This window comes from Artibeus jamaicensis, unplaced genomic scaffold, assembly GCF_021234435.1.
Source record: "Artibeus jamaicensis isolate MK-2021 breed Jamaican fruit bat unplaced genomic scaffold, CSHL_Jam_final scaffold_1283, whole genome shotgun sequence".
Lineage (NCBI taxonomy): Eukaryota > Metazoa > Chordata > Mammalia > Chiroptera > Phyllostomidae > Artibeus > Artibeus jamaicensis.
Window position 1 is genome coordinate 2,588,225 of NW_026522028.1, and position 24,069 is coordinate 2,612,293.

General features: G+C 37.7%; 1 pseudogene; it reads right to left on the bottom strand.

Moving 5' to 3' along the window:
* Positions 1 to 18,046: 18,046 nt before the first annotated feature.
* On the bottom strand, positions 18,047 to 20,768 carry LOC119035617 (ADP/ATP translocase 2-like; annotated as a pseudogene).
* Between the last annotated feature and the right edge of the window lie 3,301 nt (positions 20,769 to 24,069).

A 24,069-nucleotide genomic window follows, 5' to 3' on the forward strand; every position in this document is an offset into this window, starting at 1 on the left:
TACAGAAAAAACATACAGACTTTTTGGCCAACCCAATAAAAGTCTCTATGTTACACTGGGAGAGAAGCACCCAGACTTGAGAGTAGAGCAGGGTTTCTCAACCTTAATGCTATTGACATTTTGGCACTGTTCCATTCTTTGTATGGGGGAGCTATCCTGTGCATTGTGGAATGTTTGGCAGCACTCTAGCCTCTGCCCACTACATACCAGTAACACCTACCCTCTACCCATGACAACCAAAATATATTTAGACACTGTCAATGCTTCCAGTTGAAAACAATGTGATTAGAATATAAAATATTTATTTTTGCTGGTAAGGAAGTCACATGTCTATATACAAAATTTATTCAGGAAGTAGGAGCAACTTTCAGTTCAGGTGGAAAATATTGATAGGATATTTTACAGTGTTTTCTAATTAAAACAACCCAAATGTGAATCAGGAAAAAATATACTTTGACATTCTTAGCAATAAACAAGTAAATGCCAGTTCTTTTTATTTAATGAGAAATACCTTAGCACCAAATTAAATTGTGCCACTCTGTATAACCTCTAGCTGGCATTTACTGTCATGAGGTTCCTTTTCCATCCCATCTTGTTTCCCTCACCAGTGAAGTATACCTGTATTTTAATGAGGAGTTTTCCAGTAGCTTTTCTTTAATTAGTTGAAGTCTTCTCCACAACTCTTCTTCTGCACTTTCACCTGGGTTGCCTGGAAACTTGTTATCTCTCATAAGCTTATAATCTCTTCAATCAGGTTATTTTACAAATCAGTAGAAATTTTCCCTAACCACTTGGTCCATCTGACTTCTGTATTGGGCTGCAGATTCATCTCCTTCATTACCAGATTCTGAGTTTTCCATCTTGATGAACAAGTGGGAAATTATCTGACTTTTATAGAATGATGTTGAAATAGAAAAACTTTCTGCTTCAGTGTCAGGATATGTCATAGTGGGATGCACCTCCACTTATGTTTCTCTCACCTCTCCCACCACCATAGTTCTGCAGCTTCTGGTGAGTCAACTATTGAGACCCACATTTATATCAAATATGCTATTCATTGTTGCCTAGGCAACCATGATCTTCCCCATGGTTACCAAATAGGGACTGTACTCAGGTTAGGTTTCAATTCATTCCAAACCAGCAAATATTGATGATGGCTTATTGTGTACCAAGAAGAGTCCTTCACATCCTTTAACCCACAATGTTGTAGACCGCTCTGCCTGATTTTAGGAATTGTATCTCTACCCCTTGTGGCTAAGGGCGAGAGATGACCTTTGGAATACCAGCCTCAGGAGACAAAGCTTGTCTCTGGTAGCAAATGCTGCCTCAGTTCCTCTCCCTGCCCCTCAAAGCTTGGCCAGAAGTCAATGAAAGGTAAGACCCCTCACGGTGGGGTGCAACCTAAGCCAGACTCCATCCCATGGGAGGCCTTCATGGAAGGACTGGGGGGGCTGCAACAAAATGCAATGGACTCTCGCGTCCCCACCCCAGGCTTTGACATAGTCCAGGCCCCCATGTTCTCTGGGAGAAGCACTTCCTGGCTCTAATCCCCTTAAGCCTGAATACCTGATGGGGAGAGGTGCAGCTTTTTGCCTTGCTAGAGCATGTTCTGGGGAAAAATCTGGCATCACAAAGATTTCCTGATAAACCTGTGAAATCTGCTCTGCTAAGAGTGCTTTCATTAATATGATAAGGGTCCGAGAGGAAATGAGTATGTCTCCCAAAGTTTTTGCAACTCTCTTCCTGACAGACACTGACTCAGACTCTGAAGCCCTCAGATCTCTTTGAAATATTATCTACTGTTTGATCCTTGCCGCCCTGTATTCCTGTGTATTACAATCAGAAGAGACCTTACAGTCAAGAAGGGGCTGGAAAGAAGTATTCCAAGTCATGAAATCCAAAGACCTACAACCAAGATTGCTCTATCCTGCAAAACTTTCATTTAGAATGGAAGGACAGATAAAGTGCTTCTCAGATAAGATCAAATTCAAGGAGTTCATCATCACCAAGCCCTTATTATATGAAATGTTAAAGGGACTTATCGAAGAAAAAGAAGTTAAAGAAACATGAACAGTGAAAGGACAACAAACTCACAGTTATTAACAACCACACCTAAAACAAAAGCAAACTAAAAGGGCAGCTAGATCAGGAGTGGAAACATAGAAATGAAGATCTCAAGGAGGGTTAGCAACAGGGGAGTGGGAGGAGGAGAAGGGGGGAGAAGGTGCAGAAAATAAGTAGCATAGACAGTAGATAGAAAATAGATGGGGGGGCAAGAATTGTATGGGAAATACGGAGTCTAAAGAACTTGAGACACATGGTCATAAACTAAAGGGGGGTAATGGTGGGAACAGGGGGTAGGGTGGAGGGGAATGAAAGGGGGAATAGAACAACTGTAACAGCATAATCAATAAAAAAAATTTTTTAAAGGCTATGGAAGAGGGCACTCGGGCCTTTTTCTCCTCGGAGGAACTGGCCACTGCTGGCCTTTGTCTCCCCTGAGAAACTGGCCACAGCCCACTCCTCCAACCCCAAACAGATCCAGCATGTCTTGGTCATTATTCACTCATTCATGTCCGTGGCACCGGGGGGACTCGAGAGAGAAGTTGCTCCCACACCACATGAACCTATTCTTAGGCTTGCAAGAGACCTTTGCAGGCTCTGATATGCTATAGTTATTTGTATGTTAAATTACAGAACCAAAATGAAGCTAGTTGTATTATATATGGCTTCCTTCTTCAATATGCCATGCCAAAGTCATCCTAGTTAAATGCAGCAGTTCTCATTTTCAGGTGCCCAGGCACCTCTGTTTTTTCTTCTCATAATTCCTTAAATAATTGCTACTCACTAAAAAAGCCCACAATTTTTGGTAATTCACCAGGGCTGAACCTGTTTAATTGAATCCTCTCCCTTTAAACTCTTAATGACTTCATATTGCATTATACAGTCCCTTGAGCTTCTGTTTGCAACATAAATAAAGGTATTAATTAAAAATTTGACAGTTTTCTCTCATCCAGAGAATCCCTTAAGGAATTCTCCACAAATGCATCCAGTTTCATTTTTGTTCTCCTTCCTCATAAGTATTATAAATATTAGTTAAACAACAAAACTAGCCAGAACATCACAGGCACTTTTACAGATCCATAACTATTTTGCCTATCATAATGATTGCCAACTTTACTGATTTTATTCCATGCATGTTAGTGCAGCCAGGATGGCTTGGAAAAAATGATGCTTATTTGCAATCCTGTCTGAAGGAGACCTCTGAAAGTTTCTGGACTCATTAATATTACCAGTTCCACTTAACACTTGCTTGGAAATCCTTCATTCAATTTGTTCACGTAAAGACAGGATTTGGCTGGAAATTTGAGACATTATTCAATTTGACTTGTTTAATAATTAAAACTCATCCAACATAAACTGAGTCAGTTACTGTACCCTGGCCACTATAAATGATAACTGTTGCAATAGTCTGCACACCCAAATAATTCACCCTCCAGGTGACAGAAACATCACAGAAAAACTATTAAAATACAGTATATTATATGTTGTAATAGATTTATATATGTAGTATTGTGTGTGAGAACTGCATGATGATGTTTACTTAATGGGATTTGGGACATGTTTCACAGAGATATTACATTTAAATCTGAATCTTTAAATATTATAAGTTTGTACAGATGGAAAGTGGCATTTGAGTATGTGTTGGTGAAGAGAGACTATACCAGACAGAAGGAATAGACTTAAAAGACCTTGGCTTATTTGGGTAACTGTGGCCACAGTTTTGGAGTTGGGGTAAAAATGTTGCAAAATAAATCCCAGAAGGAGTAACTAACACAGAGTGTAAGTTGAGTTATGATTTCTTCCTATAAGAAATAGGGCATAGGTTAAGATGTTCTATTATTTTTTTAGAATAAGCAGTGGATTTTGTCTTTGCCAGCTTAACATCCACTTAGCATACTTATGGTAATAGCACCCTAGTTTTCCTCAAGAAAAAAACCCATTCTTCCAATCTTAGTCCCATTGGTTTAGATTTAATTGAATTCACTGTCATGGCTAAAGGAAAGGACATATGATGCAGCCATGTCCAATAAATATATCTCAAATTGCTGGTTTAAGCAATTGTTTTAAGCACAGGCATAAGACCAAAAGTGCATTTAAGAGTTAAATTTGAGATGTCAGCTGAAAATACTGAAAATGAGAAATTATTTTCCACTGTGGTGCTAAGCTGGTAGCATGTATACCTAAAGATGCTGTGACTCTCTTGTGGACATGAAAATGAAGAAAACCAACTTCTGGCCAAGATGGAGGTGTAGATACATAGACTTTTCCTCCTCACACAACCAAAAGAAGGGCAGCACAAATTTTAAAACAAAAAAAAAATCACAAGAACTACTAGAAAACCGAACTGTATGGAAATCCGACAACCAAGGAGTTAAACAAAAACACTCATCCAGATTGGTATGAGGGGCAGAGATGGGCAGCTTGGGCAGAGAGGAAGCACAACAACATGGTGGCTGGAGGACTGGGGTGGGTGAGGCAGCGGCTGGTAGAATGGGTGGCCCCACATTTGCATGCAGATAACCCAAGAGGAAAAACTGGGGAGCGAGACAGACTTCGCAAGCCAGGCTTCCAGCACAGGGAAATAAAGCATCAAAACCTTTGGCTATAAAAATCTATGGGGATTGTGGGAATGGGAGAAACTCCCAGCCTCATAGGAGAGAGGGGAGAGACCCATAGGGTCCTAGAACATATACAAACCTACCCACCCAGGAATCAGAACAAGAAAGGCCCAATTTGCTTGTGGGTAGTCATGGTTGGGGGAAAGGCACAGTTTGCTTGTTGGGTACTGGGTAGTGACTGAAAGCCAGCCAAGAGCCAAGCAAGTGGCATTGTTCCTTCTCGATCCCCGCCCCCACCCCATGCCACATACACACAGAGCCACAACACAGTGAAGTGAGTTGCCCTGCCCTAGTGAATACCTAGGTCCCTAGGTCTCTGCCCCTTACAACATAACAAGTACACGAAGACAAAGAAATATGGCCCAAGTGAAAGAACAGATAAAAGCTCCAAAAATACAACTAAGTGATGAAGAGACAGCCAACCTATCAGATGCAGAGTTCAAAACACTAGTAATCAGGATGCTCACAGAAATGGTTGAGTATGGTTGCAAAATGGAGGAAAAAGTGAAGGCTATACAAAGTGAAATGAAGGAAAATGTATAGGGAACCAACTATGAAGGTAAGAAAACTGGGGCTCAAATCAATGGTTTGGACCAGAAGGAAGAAATAAAACAGACAATCAGAACAGAATGAAGAAAGCAGAATTCAAAAAAAAAAAATGAGAGGCTTAGGAACCTCTGGGACAACTTAACACATTCCAATATCCAAATCATAGGGGTACCAGAAGAAGAAGAGGAATAGCAACAAATCAAAAATTTATTTGAAAAACATAATGAAGGAGAACTTCCCTAATCTGGCAAAAAAAAAAAATAGACTTCCAGGACGTCCAGGAAGCTCAGAGAGTCCTACAGAAATTGGACCCAAGGAAGCACACACCAAGGCACATCATAATTATATTACCCAAGATTAAAGAGAAGGAGAAAATTTTAAAAGCAGCAAGAGAAAAGCAGATAGTTATCTACAAAAGAGTCCCCATAAGACAGACGATCAGCTGATTTCTCAAAATAAACCTTATAGGCAAGGAGGGGCTGGACAGTATTCCAAATCATGAAAGGCAAGGACCTACATCCAAGATTATGCTATACAGCAAAGCTTTCATTTAGAATGGAAGGGCAGATAACATGCTTCTCAGATAGCCGGTCAAGTTCAAGGAGTTCATCATCACCAAGCCCTTATTACATGAAATAATATGAACTTTCTTAGATAATGGGACTTATTTAAGAAGAGGAAGGTGATGAAAACTGTGAACAGTAAAATGACAACAAACTTATAACTATCAACAACTGAACATAAAATCAAAACAAAAAGAAACTAAACAAGTACACCAGGAATGGAATCACAAAAATAGAGACCACATGGAGGGTTATCAGCAGGGAGGTGGAAGAGGGAGAATGGGGAAAAACATACAGGGAATTAAGAAGTATAAATGGTAGGTAGAAAATAGACAGGGGGAAATTAAGAATATAATGGGAAATGGAGAAGCCAAAGAACTTGTATGTACATCCCATGGACGTGAAATAAGAGAGGTAGGAATGCTGGTGGGAGGGAGGGTACAGGGTGGAGGAGAAGAAAAGTGAGAAAAAATGGGACAACTGTAATAGCTTAATCATTAAAATATATTTAGAAAGGAAAATGAAGAAAACCAACATAAAGGAAAGAGAAATGCCAGATATATGAGAAAAACATGAGAAATATGTGAAGATATTTGTGCCATAGGAGTTTTAGATCTGTAAACCAGTGTATTTCATTTTTTTAAATATAAGCTTGTGAAGGATTCCTGTCACTTACTATTGGAAGGATCCTAATAACTGCAACAGGAGAATGATATGATCAGTGATCTAATCAAGGGTCAAAAAGTAATTTTTAAAACATTTTCCTGCCCTGGCTGGTGTAGCTCAGTGGATTGAGCGCGGGCCTGCGAACCAGACAATCGCGGTTCGATCCTAGTCAGGGCACATACTGGGGTTGCAGGCAGGTTCCCTGCAGGCCAGTTCCCAGCAGGGGATGCATGAAAGGCAACCATACATTGATGTTTCTCTCCCTCTCTTCTTCCCTTCCCCTCTAAAGATAAATAAATAAAATCTTTAAAAATTAAAAAATTTTTTCCATGTGAGACTCATTGACTATTCTCCATGCTATAAAATTAACATGTTCACATAACTTAAGTGTATTGGGTTTAACCTTTTATGAAAAGATAGAACAGATTTTTTCCTGTAATTTATTTGTTTAATAAATATTAGGCACAGAAATGGTATATGATTAAGTTAAAAAAATAAAGAATCATTTTCATTTGATTATGAATTAATTATGGTTATGGCATAAAATGTTAATTTTGTTAGATAAGTTTTCTATTTTTCTGTACCGTGTAGGCTTTTCAAAATGTCTCTATTTTTGTATGTGTTACATATATTTATTATTCAGTGTTTTCTGATACCTTGACCCAATAAAACTCATTTAATTCTCAGATAAAGAGAAAATATTCTGAACATTTTATTTATATTGAGAAACAAAATGGTCCCAGTGGGAGGTAGAAGGTCTTTAATTGGTACTTTAATAAAGAGTGATATAATGTAGCCAATGAGCCCCCTGGTGAGATTTTTAGGATAGGATGCCTAAATTTAGCAAAATCTTCATAGGCATGAGTAGGTGTGTGTGCACAAGTGCATATATGTGTGGTGTGTTTAAAAAGTTTAAACAGATGTTTGGTTCAGTAGTAACCATTGGCTTAAGAGTAGTTTCTGGATACTAGTAATAGGTGAATTTCACTTAAGTTTTGAAATGTCCTGTGCAATGTGAATGTACATATTTTATCTCAAACATCTAATTCCTACAATATTACAGTTATTGTCTACTTTAAAGACTTGTTTTTAATATTTTTCCAAACATTGCAATCAAGCCCCCCAAACATTATTTCAATTCAACATATTTATTGAGATAAAGAACAAAATGACAGTAACCAGAGAGGAGGGGGAAGAGGGATAATAGGGGAATAGCCATCAAAAAAACATGTATAAAGGACACATAGACAGAGTCAAAGGGGGTAGATTCAAGGGTGGGAGGCAGGGATGGGTGGTATGGAGCAGCATGGTGGGGTGAAAATGGAGGCAAGTGTACTTGAACAACAACAACAAAAACAAAAAGAGATTTTAAAAAACAAATAAAGGCAATATACTGAGGGAATTCAATATATAGGAAAGAGGATTGGATTGAGAATTTAGAGAACTGAGGTGAAGTCCAATAATCCATTATTTGCTCACTTAATCTCTCTAGACACCAATGTTTAAAACTCTAATATGGGAAAATTGAATTTCTTTTCTTGTTATCACTGCTAATTTGTTTTCCAATATATTTTATTAATTATGCTATTACAGTTGTTCCACTTCCCCCCTTTATTCCTGTCTGCCCTGCACACCCCCTCTCACTCGCATTCCCCCCACTTTTTCATGTCCATGTGTCATACATATAAGTTCTTTGGGTTCTACATTTTAATTTAGTTGTTCAGACAAAGATAACTAGGCAGTGGAAATAAAAAATAATGCCTGATGTCCTGGCTTGTGTAGCTCAGTGGATTTAGCATGGACCTGCAAACCAAAAGGTTGCCAGTTTGATTCCCACTCAGGGTCATAGCCTGGTTTGTGGGCCAAGTCGACAATGGGCTTTGTGAGAGGCAACCACACATGGATGTTTCTCTCCTTCTCTTTTTCTCTCCCTCTTCCTCTCTCTAAAAATAAATAAATAAAAATATTTAAAAACAAAACAAAATAAAAGTAATACCTGAAAGAGTGGTAGATCGGAAATCATGAAGTGAAGAGGAAAGGCGAGTGGGGCTAGAGTTAGTATCAGCAATGCTGAGCTAAAAGAAAAGCAAAGGAATCAGGGCAGGTCCAAATTTCAAAGTCAGGCTAGGGGAAACTATCTCCCAGAATATCAAAGCTAATAGGTTGAAATGGAGTATTGAGACATAGAAAGAAATTCAAGAGGATTGAGGGCAGAATCAGCATAAGGTCATTACATGCATGGGGGTCAGAGCTGTGAGGGAGTAGCAGATGTATGTGATTTTACTTTTAAGTTGCTAAATTAAAATATTTACACCTTGGATCTCTGAAGGTTGGTACTCAATTGTCTTGACACTTTCATTCAGTATCTAAAACATATTTGAGACAGATACACTCAATATATTTTGTTTTACAGTTATATTAATGAGAATGTAACCACAACACTTTTAATTTTTAAAGCACCAGGAAAAATGTTGTAATTAAATTTCAGAACGTGGTTACAGTATAATATATGCATAAGCAAAAAGATACAGTATGCTTATCAGTACTTACAAAATAATCAATCATTTGCTTGTTAACATTTTATATATTTAACTTCATAGAAAGTAATCAGCTTCACCACTTTGGGGGTAAAAGGAAAAAATAAAGGTATACTTATCATCTGCTAGACATCTTTACTGTATGCTTTGTTATATATACTCAAGGCCTCAGTGACTGAAATGCAACTGTCAGACTCTTTAATAAACTGGGTACCAATTTGTTATTGCTCAGCGCATCACCCTTACATTGGAGCAATCAGTTTAAAACATGAAATAAAGAAGCATTCTGTACTGTGAAACTCCACCTTAACAACTAGCCAGCATTCTTCAACTGCTATACAACTACATCACAAAAATGCATAAGATTTCAGAACTATGTTTGATGAATAATCCCTTAAAAATAAATTATTTGCACCTGAAGTGTTTTTAATTCAAATGCATGTCTGGATTACCATTTAGATACAACAGTAAATAACACAGGTAAACACATTTACAACAACTTGGGTAGGTTATTATTTCTATAAGAATGATGGCAATGGAGAGTCAACCACTAGATCGATTTTGACTGCTGAATAAAAGGCTGCTCCCATTTTCTTATATCAGGAAGCTATAAAGTACATTAACTATCTGGTTACTTTCAAACAAGAAGTAGTATATAATGAAAAATGAAAATTTACCTCAAATATCCCAACCAATAATAACTTGAAGTTGCCCACCTCATTAACTTAGAAGATATTTGAATCACAGCAACAAAGTAGCCCATAAAATGAAGCTTACCACTTGAAGCAAAAGTTAAAACAATTAAAAACTTACACATATTAAAGAATGACCCAAGGACTGTAATTCAGTTGTTCTCCTCCTCTCTCCCCGGTCCTCAGTCAGGTAACTTGCCAGTGAGTCATTAACCTAAATTCATGCTGTACCCCGAGACCCAGCAGAATTCCCTGGATGTTGTTACTAAGGAAGATCCCAACACATGGAAGGCAAGGAGAACTTGTACTTGAAAGAAGCAGTAGAGGTGGATTCAGTGGTTGATGGAGATGTATCCTGAAAGAGAGATGGAGACTTCTTGTGGCTGGAGTGATACTCGCCCTGAGACTGGCATTGGCACTGCTTCCTTGGGTTCTGGCTCCACCATTGGTATTTGCAGGCAGAAATTTCCCTGTTGCAGCAACTATGGGGAGTTGGGAGGCGACCATAGCGTGCCATATGCACCTGCAGCACATGGCCATCCAGCATAATCCTGTCTAGGCCAACTATGGCACCCTGAGCATGCCTCCTTTTGTAAAAACGAACAAAGCCAAAGCCCCTGAGGTTTTTTAGAGTGGCGTTCTCGGGGGATGTACACATCACCAATCTCCCCATACTTCTTGAAAATGTTCCACAGACTGATGGGTGTGGTACGCTTGTTCGGGTTGTCTACCTTCACCGAGATCATGCCTGCTAGATGGAGAGGAACACGTCCACAACTCATGGCTGTAAAAAGTCCAGCTTGGGCGGCCTGGGCTTTAGAGAGTTTAGCTTGGACGCCACCAACTGAGCACCAAGAGACTGACAGTCTGGGAAATTGGCAAGTATGGCACCAATTGCCTTAACAGTTTCTTGGAATCTGTTAACTGCTCTTTACTTCAGTTAGTTGCCCTGCGTGCGTGCACGTGTGTGCCTTAGCAACAGCACAATGTTCTGCAAAAGACCCACATATCTCCAGAGCTGAGACCATGTGAAAAAAAAAGCTCTAAACATTTTTTTAAATGGACGTTCATAACTTATCATTTCGCAACTTTTCCAATATACAGCTAAACAGCCAGGTGTAATTATGGATAAAAGTATATATATATAGATACAATTATATAACTTGAAATATGCTGCAATGCTGATTCGTATAGCGTAGAAACATCTGTCTACTTGGATACCAAAACAAACAAAATACCAAAACAGATCTTGAACAGATAGGGTCAACAATAATACTAACAGGCAAAGGGAGATTGAGAGCCACCAACAAGGCTTGAATTGTAATCAGAAACTCAATATGGGTCCCCTTTTCTGCTTGAAAAAATAATTAACTGAGTCAAATGTGTCATAATCTGTGATTCCAAATTATAGAACAATATAATGCAGATTGTGAAAATCGACTGCTTCTTCACTAATTGACCCAATATTCTATCTCATGAAGTTCATGTGACGTCGCTTACATTTTAAAAATTGTTTTCATGCCCTGGCTGGTGTAGCTCAGTGGATTGAGCGTGGGCCTGGGAACCAAGCAACCACGGTTCGATTCCCAGTCAGGGCACATGCCTGGGTTGCAGGCCAGTTCTCTCCCTCTCTCCTTTCTTTCCCCTCTAAAGATAAATAAATAAAATCTTTAAAATAAATAAAAATAAAAATAAAAATTGTTTTCAGAGTGCATAATTATATTTCATCAAATTGTTGACATCTTTTCTGATGAATCATGTCCATTGCACCCCAATAAATGAGCTTGACAATGATTAGGAATAGAAAACAATATTTTATTAAGCATTTCTCACCTTCAGTGAACATTTTGTGTACTTTGCAAGCCACAAGGTCTTCCACACATAATTAATATGTGCTCTGATTATCCACAGTTGGGTAACAACCTACATCCAAATTTAGCAGCTGAGACTAATGATTTACCATTATTTTATCTCATAATTCTAAGGCACAGGAATTGAGACAGGGTACAGTAGGGATTGCTTTTGCTTCATTTTATCAGCTGAATTAGCTAGGTGAAAGAAGGCCCTTCTGGAACTGCTGGATGTTGGCTGATTCCCATCTATAATCCCCCCTTTCCCAGAGCCACTTCTTGTCATTAGCCTGGCAGATTTCTAGTCCAGTTAGATTTCTTTTTTTAAAAAGATTTTCTGTATTTATTTTTGCAGAGAGGGAAGGGGAAGGAGAAAGAGAAGGAGATAAACATCAATGTGTGGTTGCCTCTTGCACACCCCTCATATAGTGGGAACCTGGCCCACAACCCAGGCGCGTGCCCTGACTGGGAATTGAACTAGTGACCCTTTGGTTCACAGTCTGGCGCTCAATCCACTAAGCCACACCAGCCAGGGCTCCAGTTAGATTTCTTACATAGCTGCTCAGGTTTTTGACAACACAGTAGAATCACTGGTCCTCTTAAAGTCTAGGCCCAGACCAGCATATGGTATTAGTTCTGCATCACTTCCAGGATATCCTATTGGTCAAAGTAACCATAGGTCAGATCAGATTGAAAGGGAGAGAAAAAAAGAGTCTCTCTTTGAAAGAAGTGTGAAGGATTTTCAGCTATCTTTAACCTACCATAGTCCTCTGGACAGAGACAATTTACTTTCTTCTCACATGAAAAAATACATTCACCCCCTTTCAAGACCACCAAAATCTTATCCCCTTATGGCAATGTACAAACATCCACAACCTTATGATTTTAATTAAGCCTAGGTACAAAACAGACTTTTCAGGCCCAGTTCCTCAGATTTTATCCTTTTTAATCAGAACGCCTGTAGGAGAAAGAGACATGTTATCTGCCATTCTCACATCTAACACACAATATTGAGACAGTTTCAGGCTAGCCCTAAGTGAAAATTTTATTCAAGAGGAGGAATAGTCCACAGTAATTCTAAAATTTAACTGGGCACATGCTTCCAGGTCCTTGGTTAGGTCCTCTAGTATCTTAGTTTCTTAGTGTACCTCCTGTGTGCAAAGGTTGAGGGTACCAGGACTTCTATTTTAAATTGTTTCTATCCCTTTTAGTCTAAACTGATAATGCTTCTAATAGCACAAGTTCTCTCTGTCAGGTTAACTATAATTCTTATTGGATGTTTACTCCATTGCACAAAAGACAAACCCACATTTGTTTCCATGACAAATCCTATCTTGGGCCACCTGTGAGGCTGATGTGGGTTACCTCTCAAAGAGAGTTAGTTAGTGAGGAATGCTCTGAAGTCTTTCTGAGATCTTAAAAAAGGATCACATAGTTACATCCTTCACTTGTTTACCCTGAGACTGCTCTGTACTGTCCAGGTTTTGTTCTTTGCCCTGAGGCTGCTTGAATCTTGTTAAAAATAAAATAAACCTGTCCTGGCTGGTGTGGCTCAGTGGATTGAGTGCAGGCTGCCAACCAAAGGGTCGCCAGTTTGATTCCCAGTCCACATGCCTGGGTTGCAGGCCAGGTCCCCAGTAGGGGGCATGCAAGAGGCAACCACACATTGATATTTCCCTCCCTCTCTTCCTCTCTCTCTTCCCCTCTGTGTAAAAATAAATGAATAATTTTTTTTAAAAAATAAAGGAAACCTCATTTAAAATTGAGTCAGGAAGCCCTAAAGACAGTGCTCTCATGCACTGCCACCTAGACCCCAAATAGTAGGACATACCCAGCAAAACACCTCAGCTGTCACCTGCACCTCTTTATCTGGTTGCCTTCACATTTGGACTCTCGGTTACAGCCCAGCCAATGAGAAACTGCTACGCTCAGCCAGTGGGTAGCCATTACCACCCTGAACTCTTTGAGACAGCCCCTCCCAACTCCTTCTTTTCCCCTTATAAAAGCAACCTCTTTCCTCTGTTCTTTGGACTTGTCTATGGTTTGCCATAGTTGGCTTGTTCCAAGTTTCAATTCCTTTGCTATGTCCAAATAAACCCATTTTTCTGGTAAAACAACTGGCCCTTGTGTGTTTTAAGGTCAATAATCTTTTCTTAGCTAGAAGGTATGTCATGGGGACTCTGTATTTTGTTTACATTCTGTTCTAAAACTAAACAATTCCTTTTAAAATTTATTTTTATATTCTCATTTATTAGTAGAGGCATTTAAAGAAATCAGTTAAATTGTTTTATTCTTTCTAGATATCTCCTTAGCTAGATGTATGAGTTTATTAGGAAGACTCAGTATTTGTTACAACTTTCCAAGTGATAGTTTTCCTAATCGTTTTGTAGCAGATAACTTAGGTGTCTAGTTCCCTATGTATTTCTTTACTTTCTTTCACTTCTTTCAAATTAAAAGGCACACATAACATGCATTTTTAGCTATTTAAGCTCTTTAATTACCTTCTCAATATAAAAGGATTTTAGCTTTAATTACATGAATTCTTGTAAGAGAAACCATTTCAAGGTCAAGGTCAGTTAATGAAAATTTTGTCCCAATTAACAAAAATAACATTATACATGGCAGAAGTGTTAAAAGTGATATGGACTTTTATCCGCTCAAAGGACTCTGTGCCTTTGTATTATAAACTAGTTTCATGACAACAAGTCATTTCATCATGAAAATTGGGTTTGAATTATGTCAGACAGGAAATCCTGCCACAAGAGACAGCATAGATGAACCTGGAGGGCATTATGTGAAGTGAAATAAAGCAGTCACAGAGGGACAAATACTGCATTCCATTTATGTGAGCTATCTAAAATAATGAAACCCATAGGAACAAAGAGCAGAATGATGGTTGCTAAGGACTGGGGAAAAGACAGATGAACAGGGATAAGTTCTTAGCTTATATGAATGACAAGTTCTATGCAAGGTGAATAAGTTCCGGGAATCTGTAATGCAGCATAGTGCCTATCATTAACAAGCCTTTTTCCATTTAGAAATATGTATTGTGCATTGTGGAAACATGGTAAGAGGGTAGATCTCATGTAAGTTTTTTATAACAAAGCAAAATGGGACAAAACAAAAAAACCCAAAGAGATGCAAAGAAACTTTTGGAAGTGATGGATATGCCAATTACCTTAATTGTGGTGATGTTTTCATGACCGTATGCATATGTACAGACTCCTCAAATTGTATACATTAAACATGTATTAAATATATTAGCTATGCACATTTTAATATATATTAAATATGTGAGTTTTTATATAAATGTAAATATAAATTTGTACATTAAATATAAGTTGTATACATTAAATATATTCAATTATACCTCAATAAAGCTGTTTAAAAAACAAACAAAAACTAATAGACAATACCAACAATACAGTGATTACCAGAGGGAAGGCAGTTGGGGGCTAGCAAAGTTTACCCAATGTCACCCCAATAAATTTAATTTAAAAAGAGGATTGTTGGTATTCAGAGATGAGGAAGAGAAACAGTGTGAAGCTTTTATCACCTCGAGAACTGAAGGGCAAGAGGTGGAAAAGTGCAATGAAAATTTGTGAGAATTACCATCTTGGAGGGAGGCTTGCCCAGTGAGGCAGCTAGTCAACAGGGGATTCAGAAATTGCCTAACACATGGCTCTGGAGAAGGGAAGGAATGGAGGAAATATCCCCCACCCTTTCTTCCCCTCACTCATATCTAATTAATGTTCCTCTTTGGCTGGACTCAAAGGTAAGCTAGAAGAGCCTGGGAGATGCAATGTGAATGAGAACAATCTTTCAAGGCAGGGACTAATTAGAGAAAAGCAGAAAATGAAGTAAGCAAAATGTGTGAACAAATGGAGAATGAGTAGCATATCTTCCTAGAATCATGAACACCTTGAGTCAGGCACATAGTTATTTTATACTAAATATCCACAATAAAAGGCTACAAGTAACTTCTTGTGTTTCCCTGCTTAGTAAAATAAGTGCTTCATTTTACAAGAGGGATCTTTCAGAATATTTTATTCTTACTTTTTGCTTCTTTTGTTTGTTGTTTCTCCTTGAAGTCCCATGTTCTTATTGAATTAACTGTCTACCTTCTAAGGCAACTGTGTTTATGGCTTATTTTAAGGAGATATTAAGTGAAGAAAATTTTCAGGTCAAATCTGACAAGTGGCATTATAATAACACACTCTTGAGGCCCATATTAATCCTCTTTTAAAAAATTGAATGTATTGGGGTGACACTGGTTCACAATGGGTTTCAAGTATATACCTTAATAAAACATCACCTGCACACTGCATCATGTGTCCATTGCCCCAAGGCCTCTTTTTGCTTCCAACTTTGCCTGCCTCCACTTACCCCAACCCCCCTTTCCCTCTGGCCATCACATTTTCATCTGCATTTATGGGTTATACATACATGTTTTTGGTTAATCCCTTCACCTTCTTTCATCCAGTCCACCAACCCCTTTCCCCTCTGAAGGCTGTCTGTCATTGTATCCATGCCTCTGTTTCTATTTTATTTGTCAATTTTGCTCATTAGATTTCACAATAAGTGAGATCCTATGGTATTTGCCTTTCTTTGCCTTCTCAGTCTTTTTTGAATCCTGATTCTGTTCTGGTTTGTACTTTGTAACTTAATCCTCATGTTAAAATGAATTCAGGCCTTGCCTTACTGACTCCTATTGTTGAATAAGATGAATTTGCTCATTTATCAGGGTCAGCTCCTCAGCCAGCATTGATTTTGGTCTCGTGTACCTTAATTTTGAACTACAATTTATGACTTACTCTGTCACCATCTCTCAAGAGCTTTACTGGAAAGAAATATAAATCTCATCCACTAAGGCAGAAAAATGGGTTGGATTTAATGTTTGTTATGTTGTCCTAATTCTCTTTTCATGAGAAACTGGAATAAAGCAAAAACTTGAGTCATAATTGAGTTCATAGCATGATCAAAATAGCATGGAGCTGACATGTGCATTCTTAGGCCCAATTCAACAATCACTGATGTGAATACATGAGAGGCACTTTACTCCTCTGCATCTCAAATGCTACATCAATAAAATATGAGGGTCAAACTGCTTTATATTTAATATTATATTCAGCTTCTAATATTCTTAATCAGGAAGCCAAGTGAAGTTTACTGAAGACTTCTTTTTGGTCAATACTCCACAGTATAAACAATGAAAAAATAAAGGAGGTGACATTGCATTATGAAATGATTTTCTTTCCAGATAGAGAGTTGTTGACACCTTCTTTTCAAACACTTTACCTGATTTTAAAAATAAATAAATAAAACATGCTGAACAATTGAAGTCTTCAAACTTGTGATATTTCCTTTTCCTGGACTTAAAATTTGCTCATGCTCCCAGGTTAGCTGCAGCAAGTCAATTTATGTATTAGCTCTGTCAGCTGAGCATCAACATTCCATTGCAATGACTGTGATGATCACAATGTTTCTAGTTTGACTGAAGTCCTTCTTGTAAATGATAGTGTAAATATCCACCAGAAGTTCAGGAATGATGAAAAGAAACCTTTTGTGCCACTTGCATTAAGAAATCTTGAAAGCATATCAGGGAAAAATAGCAATAATAAAGGGAAGAAAATGAAGAATAATGAGAGATAAGAGAGCCTAAAGAGAGCAGTTGGATTCTTCCTTTTAAAAATAACTTGAGCCCTGACTGGTGTGGCTCAGTGGATTGAGCACTAGACTGTGAACCAAAGGGTCACCAGTTTGATTCCCAGTCAGGGCACAGGCTTGGGTTGTGGGCCAGGTCCTCCATTGGGGGTGCATGAGAGGCAAACACACATTAATATTTCTCTCCCTCTCTTTCTCCCTCCCTTCCCCTCTGTCAAATAAATAAATAAATAAATAAATAAATAAAATATTTTAAATAATTTGATATGAAAGAAAAAAGTCTCTAGCCCATTATATTTAACTACTTTTCCCCATTTTCCTGATTACTTAGTACTATGAAGGTTATATTAACAAATTAAAAATAATATTCTTTTAAAACAATAATACTCTTTTTTCAGTATGTATTTCTCATTGAAAGGATCTTTTTTGGTCATTATTTCATGCATTTCAAAAACAATGTAAATCACAGGCAGGTATGCAATTTGAAACTAACCTAATAAATTATCATGGAATATAGTCTCAAGGGTGATTTTTAAACTATATTTTGCTTTCTTCAGCTCCTCATTTTCTTTTTTTTACATTTCAGGTATTTTTTATTTCTTCAAATTTGTTGTTTATCAGGAGTGACTGAAATAGAAGATATAATTGATTTCTACCATCACCATGGAAATGGCTTTAAGAGAAACCTGGTCAGATGAATGTTATTGCGTCCCATTTTCAACCAGTAAATAGTTGCCATTGACAAATACATAGCCAACAACAGTCTGTCAAGAATGCTCAAGATATGTTACATAATACAACATGCCTGTTCACGGGGTGGGGGAAGGAAGACTATGAAATAATTTATGTAAACATCTTGATTTCATCACACAAGGCAAGCACCAAATCACCACCCATGCCTTTGAAAACATTGGACCACGCACCTTTGAAAAAAGGTTTGCCTCCTTCATCACAAGCATTTTCCCTCCAGCAGTCAAGTATGCCTGTGTACATAACATCAGTTTCATTGAGGTCTGACTGCATCATCATGTGGCAGCAAACAGTGTCAAATGGGTAAGAAGTCAACCCAGCCACTGCTATAACAGACTGTGTAATCATCCAGCTGATGAAGATGTGAATATTCTTGGGATCTGGGAGCATTCCCTTTGCAATGTCACAGATACCGAAGTAGACAGCTCAGTAGATGACAATACCTTTGCACAGATACGTTAAAGGCTTGGTACAGGCCCTTTATCCCATCAGAATTGTAGCTCTCAATCAGGCAGTCACCAAGGCCTTTGAATTCCCTTTCAACTGCAGCTCTGCTTGTATTAGCTGCTAGACAGGTACGGGCAAAATCAAGAGGATACATGAAACCCAAAGAGGTGGCCCCAGCAGCACTACTTGATGCCAGATTCCCTGCAAAGTAGCTCCCAAACTGGGTCCTCTTGTCCACACCACCAGGAAGATCTGCTTGTATTTATCTGTGAAGGCAAAATTGAGAGTCTGGGTGGGGAAGTATCTGATGACATTGGCTAGGTTGCTGCGCCAGAAGGGCAAGGCTCCCTGCTCCTTGGGGATATGAACCACGCAGTCTGCAATGCTCTTGTATTGCTTATCTGTGGTGATTTGCTGCTGGCATGCTGCACCTGCAGCAGCAGCTTGATCTGCTTGATGGGCACTACCGCTGTCTTGGAGATGGCCACATTCACTCCAACTGCCAAGAAGTCAAAGTCCTTGGCAAAGGACATATCAGCATTTATGATATTGAAAGAAAAGAAGGAGTGGGAGAACACAGGACTAGGTTCGTAACTGGCTGGGACTCTGGGGCTCTAGGCCTCATTTTCATTAAGAAACTTCCTAAGTGCTATAGGGCATGTCTCCCTAGAATATATACAATATTCACAAAATTTCAATTTATTTTTTTATATTCTTGGAGAGTCTATTATTAGAACAAAGCTCTCCCATGGGGAAGGAAAACAGCACATTAGTTAAAATGAAAAGGCTAAGATCAGCAGCTCTTCATATTACATGAGGTTGATAATTCTCAGACCCCATGAGCTTTCCTCCCAAATGGATAAATGAGGGATTAAGCAACATGAGAAGATCTTGGAGTTGACTTTCCTAAGGAAGTAGTAGAAAGATTTCAGTATTCAAGGGAAGGAAGATATAGGAGGGTGAGAGACTGGTGAGGAATGGTGAAGGGGAGAGAAGAAGAACGAGGCAATCTTAATTCACCCAATAATATATAAATAATAATTATATATTATTATATATTCTATATTTAATTTCATATTAAATACATATTTAAATGGAGGAGTTTATTTTGTGTTTGAAGACAGTCAACTTTAACCTTAAGTCCCTTTATATCAGTTTCTGTAGATAATAACTCATAGAGTATAATATAAATAAAAACTCTCTGAATGTTTTATGATGAATAATGGAGGCATGCTAATCACATATTCCCAAAATTTCATCTTCTAACTAAATTTTAAAATAACATGAATGAGCCCTGGGTGGTGTGGCTCAGTGGATTGAGTGCAGGCCTGCAAACCAAAGGCTCACTGGTTTGATTCCCAGTCAGGGCACATACCTGGGTTGTGGGGTGGGTCCCTGGTGAGGGGGGCTTGCAAGAGGAAACCATACATTGATGTGTCTCTCCCTCTCTTTCTCTCTCACTTCCCCTCTCTCTAAAATAAACCAAATCTGCTAAAAAATTAAAATAAAATAATATGGATAATATAAAGGTAATATTGAAAAATAAAATATGATTTTAAAGTCATATTTTGGTCCTAACATGATGTTTGAGCTTTCAGTTTATAGCACTTGGATTACTAAATTTAATAAAAAGTCACTGAACTCTGTAAGAGAACAGGCACTCTAGACCTTTACAAATGTGTTTCTTAAACTTTAACATACTTAAAATCACCCATGGTACTTTGTTTTCTATTTAAAACTGTTTTAAAATTTTATTTTTCTGTGATAAGAATTTCCCAGATTTACTCTCTTAACAACTTTCAAATACACAATAGAGTATTTTTAAACTACAGTCATCATGCCATAAAGTACCTCCCAATGACTTCTTTATTCTATTACTGAAGCTTGCATTTTAGTTATAAAGTTTGTACTTTTGACCCCTTTACCCATTTCACACTCCACCCCTGACATACAAGTCTGTTCTCTGTAAATAAGAGCTTGGGCTTTTTGTTTGTTTGTGTTTAGATTGCACATTTAAGTGAGGTCATGTGGTATTTGTCTTTCCCTGTCTGACTTATTTCACTTAACATAATACCCTCAAGCTTTACCCATATTGTTGCAAATGGCAAGATTTCATTCTTTTTTATGGCCAATAATATTCCATTGTATATATACAGACATACCTCAGAGATACTGTGGGTTCAGTTGCAGACCACTGAAATAAAGCACATATAGCAATAAAGCAAATCACAATTTTTTGGTTTACCACTGCGTGTAAAAGTTTAGGTTTACGATATAGTCTATTAAATGTACAATAGCATATGTCTAAAAAAGAAATGTACATACCTAAATTAAAAAATAGTTTATGCTAAAAAATGCTAACCATCATCTTAGCCTTCAGCTAGCCATAATGTTTTGCTGGTGGAGGGTATTATTTTTAACTTGTAAAAAAATTCACTATATCTGTGAGGTGCAATAAAGTGAAACTTAATGAAATGAGGCATGCCTGTATATACAATTCTTCATTCATTCATTGATGGACACTTCAATAAATGACTATTTCTATACATGACTGTTTCTATACATGGCTATTATAGATAATGCTACAATGAGTATGACCCATGGACATGGAATAAGAGCAGAGAAAGCTGGTGGGAGGTGGATGCAGGGTAGAGAAGGATAAAGGAGACAAAAAAAGTGAAACAACTATAATAATAATCAATAAAATATACTCTAAAAAACATAATGCTACAGTGAACATGGGTTGCATATCTTTTTCTGTATTAGTGTTTTTGTTTTCTTTGGATAAATATCCAAATAGAATTGCTGGATCATATGGTAGGTCTATTTTTGATTTTTTGAGGAACCTCCATACTGTTTTCTATAGTGGCTGTACCAATTTACATTCCCATCAACAGTGCAAAAGGGTTATCTTTTCTCCACAGCCTCATCAATAGTTGTTTGTTGATAATCATTCTGATAAGTGTAAGGTAGTATCTCACTGTGGTTTTGATTTCTATTACTCTGGTGATTAGTGATGTTGAACATCTTTTCATGTACCTGTCGGCCATCTGTATGTCTTCTTTGGAAAACATCTATTCAGTTCTTCTGCCCAGTTTTTAATTGGAATTTTTTTCTATGATGTTGTGCCAGGGGACTTGATAAAATACAGATTTTGATTAAGTAGTTTCAAGTGGGGCCTCATAGCCTCTAGTTCTTACATGCTTCCATGTGAAATTAATAAGGTTGCATCTACAAACACACTTAATAAAAGGCTACTACATAGGATGTGGAGTCAGGCAGATCAGGATTTGAATCAAGGCTTATGTATTTATTCACACTTTCCTTTGGACAAATTTAAGTTTTTGTGTTTGTTTCCTAATTTGTAAAACTGAAACAAAAGTACCTCTCTGATGGCAATTTTGAGGCTATTAAGTAAAATACTGTTAAAGATTGTGGGAACTAAATGAAATACTTAGAACATATATGTTCATATGTATGTCCTTATTATTGTGACTTGTGACTAGTATGTGGTGAGTTCTTTTTAAATGGTACTTTTATTTTTAGGCAAAATATCTTCTTGTATTTAACACAGGTTTTTGTTTACATCTCAGGATGTCAGATAGTTGGAAGAGTTATTTTTTTTCTTCTGACAGGATTTCAGACCTTATAATGTATTCATTTTTATTCTGTTATCTAAAGCAAAGAAGATAGAAGTCCTAGAAAGGGATAGAAATTCCTCATAAAATGGATGAGTGCCCTCGAAGCAATCAGCTCTCAGGAATGGTCTGCTTTCATCCTATCAAATGGCATTAAGCTTGTCAGATCAAAACAAGTGCAGGGACATAGAAAAGATGGAAAAATGCTGATGCCAAGAAGGTACAATTGGGCTTTATTTTTCCTTTTAAAGAACAGCACTACAAAATATATAGAGGCTGAATTGTTAATGAAATAACCCTACATAACAATTTAGAAAAGGAGAAGAGTGTTCATTATTTCTCACAGCAATGTGCCCGAGCAGCCATAATGTTTTTCTTCTTCTTCTGTTTGCTTTATCTTTTCAAATCTTACAGCTCCCTCCAGTGTTGACAGAGGAACTAGACTTTTTTTTTATCAGGTTGTGCTGTATCTCATCATCAAGTCCACAGACTGCACCAGGGGAACTCATTGTGTGCATTTTCTAGTCATCAAGTGGAAATTAAAATATTTTATAGTCCCTGGCAAGTGGCAAGAGAACACTGGGAAGGCATTTTCAGGAATAAAGTGCCAGTACTTATTCATAATAAAGTGTGTACATATTCATTTCCCTCTGTTTCAAATGTGTGTTCAGTTATAAAACCACTTGTGTTAGTACAATTATTTGTATTTACCTATTTGGAAGCTATTGACATAGAGTCTGCAGTCTATCCCTAAAATAATTCACCGCTAATTTTTTCAAGTGGTTCTGTGTAATTTATTATGTAAAATACCACTGGGGTGGGGTGGGGGGGGCATAGCCAAAGACCCAATTCCTCTCTCTAAGGCATATAATCCTGTGTGGGATAGGTAAACCTTGGAAAGAGCATGTTACCTGAGCACTGATTTTGATCCTGCTTGTAACTAACTGCCCATGTGATCTCTGGGAAAGGTGCTTACCCCAAGGCAGAGGGCTTCAGTTACCCCACTTATGTAGTCAGGGAAATAGACTACATAAAGCCAATGTTTCCCAAATTCGAGTGTTTATGTATTCACCTGGATTGTTGTTAAGAGTGCAGATCCCCAGACCCTGAAGACTGTGATTACATAGAGTCGGGACAGCATCCAGAAACCTATCTTTTTCAATGAGCATCTTTCCTACTGATTCTTTTCATCAGGCAAGTGTCAGAGAGGGAGAAAGTCCCCCCATACTGTTCTTGGGTTCTTGTGGCCCGATTAAAATAAAATTGACGTAAGACAAATTAACAGGAGTAAAAGCAAAGTAATGCATGTGCATGGGAGATCATCAAGGATGCTCAGAAAAATGAGTGAAGCAGAAAGCTCTTTAGACAAAGAAATAAATTGTGAAGATTTAACAGAACAAAGAAACTTAGATTTGGGCGCTCATTAGTGAGGAATCTAAACAAAGTTTGGGCTTGGGTAGTAAATAAGGAAAAAGACAAGTTACAAAGTTTGTTTACATATGCTGCTCAGCCCTGAATTCCTCACCTCTGGTGATAGTGCTGTCTCTCTTGTTAGCTTCTAGGTACAGGGAGAACACCTCCCATGAAGGAGATTTATGTCCTGCTTTCAGGGGGAACACAGATAGAGAGGTCAGAGTATTCTTCTTGAGCTGGCAGTTTCTTAAGTAACTGAGTAATTATTTGGAATTAATTCCAAATAATACCATTGTGGGAGATTTCTGGGTAGCTTGCCATGGGCCCTGACACAAGCTATGGATATACAGAGACATGAGTTTTCTAAGTTTATTTTATCTAGAAGATTCTATGATTTTATGATTTCATGATTTCAAAAATAACTAAAAGTTAACAAAATATATAGTATCAAATATATTATAAGCAAATGCTATTGGAATTTGTTAAAGAAAGGATTAATTCCATCTTGAATGATCAGGGAGGGGTATAAACCCAAAAATATAGATATGACTTGATAACATAGAAAATGAAGAGTATAGCAGGTATAGGTACAGAATGAGAAATATAAAGATTAATATA